Genomic DNA, 2,475 nt, shown 5'->3' with positions numbered 1-2,475 from the left:
TGCTGCGGCCTTTTAGGAAAAAGACTCTAACAACTTTCCCAGCCTCCTCAGTATCACTTCTAACCCATGCGTCCACCACGACTGTATCACGCAGCGACACACCAGTAGATTTCCACTGTTGTTATTGTCTAACCAATCAGAGTTCGACACAGCGTTACTTCTTCCCCTGAACAAACGTGGGAGCTATACGTAATCGTTTCATCTGAAAACGATTCTCCGAAAAGAATTCTAAGGTTTTTAAAAGATTTGCATCTCGATTCTCGTATTCAAGAGGGTATGTATGGGGGTCCCGACAACGATTTACGCTGAATTTAGAAAAAAAACCACGTATTACGCTAAATTTGGTCGCCTCGCTACGAATTACGTAGATAAGAGGGATTTCCCTACGAGTTACGGGAAATAAAAATAGGTTGCCTACGCCTTACGTAAAAGAGCATGCAGACCCTCTAACAATGGTATCCGTACTGAAAGCACTGCTTCAAAAACAAGAAGTCACTTGAAATATCTTGAATAATGTCCATACTAGTAGAATGTAACTTATGCCAAGCAAAAGGTGACAATGTACTCTACTCTGAGACCCTCTTTTGTCTTATATTGTTTATGTTCTAAAATGTTTTGTCATTCGACACCCAGGAACAACCCATAGTTTTTTTTATGTGCTGCTGATAGATGCTATTCTCTCCATAACCTTACTCAGGCCACTTTTTTTGCAATCTCTGAGCGGTGGAGTGATTTTGAATAACTCTTGCAACGCTTAACCCTATCCAGACTGGGCTTCTTGGCATTCCTTGGCCTTGGCTGGGGGGGGGGGGGGGGTGCTTAAATTGAGGTTCGGTGAGCTCATTCGCCCCCCCCCCCTCTTATAATTTCAAAACCACTTACGATCACCAAATTTGCAATAACGTTAACAAGTACTTTAACATATTCCAAAACATCATGATAGTTAGAAAAGTAACCTCTCGTACGTGTCTGGCCAAAACTAAATGAACATTAGCAATGTGTATAAGTACGGTACCTCGAATTTTACGTGTGCTGCAAAGCCTAGCTTGTGTCTTTTTTTTTAGAAATATTCCTACTTGGTTGCTTTAGAACGGCTGTTAGAACGGTTTACAAAAAACAAATACATTATTCAAATTGCTCCTATATTTCACCCCAAAATCCAAATCTTTCATATGATATACGTCATGACTGTAAGACCAAACTTTCTATCCTAGGGATTTTTTTACCTTTTACTTCAAACTTGTTTTTACATCAAAAATAAGGTCGAAAAATCACTCAAACACCCGTAATTCAAAATTGCCTCCCTATTTAAAAGAATACATAAGACACAAGTCTAGGGATGTTAGTTTTCGATAATCTAAGTCCTGAAAAAGTTCATTTGCACGCGTTTTGTAAGTGATTTCATGTTTAGCCCTATTTCTAGTCTTACTAACAGGGACATGGGGTAATTTATACCGCCGTAAATAAGATCAAGAATTGTGCTAAGTTTGACTTCTTTTAATTAATAAACTGTGGGTTACTAAAGCTTTAAGCAGCCCACCCCTTATCCAGCACCCTGACGACCACTCATACCTGACGACCCCAGGAACTAATAAGTGTGGGGAAAAAATATTGCCATGGCGATGGTTTTATTTTCATAAGTATTAATGATTGTTGTTCTAGGTTTGTTGTATTTGTGTTCTATCCTTTCGCCTAGCTGTATGTATGAAGATTGTTTTACGCGATGGAAGTTTGTAGTGCATTGCTGTTAACAAGAAAGGTGATCTCTTATGACGAGTGACCTATCATATATGTTTCTCATTGATTATACAATTGAAGTCATCATTTTTTCATAAATGATGTAATTGAGACCCTAATTTGCATGACTCGCGTCTGCATGTTCAACTTAACGTGCATGTTGCTACCAAATGTCGCGAGAATGGAATTTTTATTATTTTTTAACACTACAATAACAATTTCTCAATAATTATGTAATTTAGGTAACAATTTGCATAGTTGATGTCTATCGATGTTTCTCTCTTTTCTAGTTACATATGTCAATTTTAAGTGCCCTAGTTGTAATGAAATATTGTGGCTTAAAAAACTGCGCTCGTTATTTATGCAGATTAGCCCCTTGTTTGCAGTAATAGCCCTTATTTATGGAAGGCAACTCCGAAGTTATCTACATATCAAAAATCAAGGTGACCCGTCAAACCCTTCCCGAGTTATACCCTTTTAAAAGCACGAACTGCTGTGAAATTTCGGAAATTTTCGCCAATCGGATATATCCTTAACAGTAAGCCGATTATTTTTTTCTCTTTTTGAGTTACATATGGCATATTCTTAAGGATTCTAGCATGAAATGCAGTGTATTTCTAAACTGTCCTCATTAATCATGCAAATTTGCCTCTGATTTACATAACTAGCATTTAATTATCAAGGCAACTCTGACTATCTATATTCCAAATATCGTAAAGATCCGTCAACCCATTCCCG

This window comes from Branchiostoma floridae, chromosome 15 (assembly GCF_000003815.2).
Source record: "Branchiostoma floridae strain S238N-H82 chromosome 15, Bfl_VNyyK, whole genome shotgun sequence".
Classification (NCBI taxonomy): Eukaryota; Metazoa; Chordata; class Leptocardii; order Amphioxiformes; family Branchiostomatidae; genus Branchiostoma; species Branchiostoma floridae.
The sequence above is the reverse complement of the archived record's forward strand: the minus strand, read 5'-3'. Positions refer to the sequence as shown.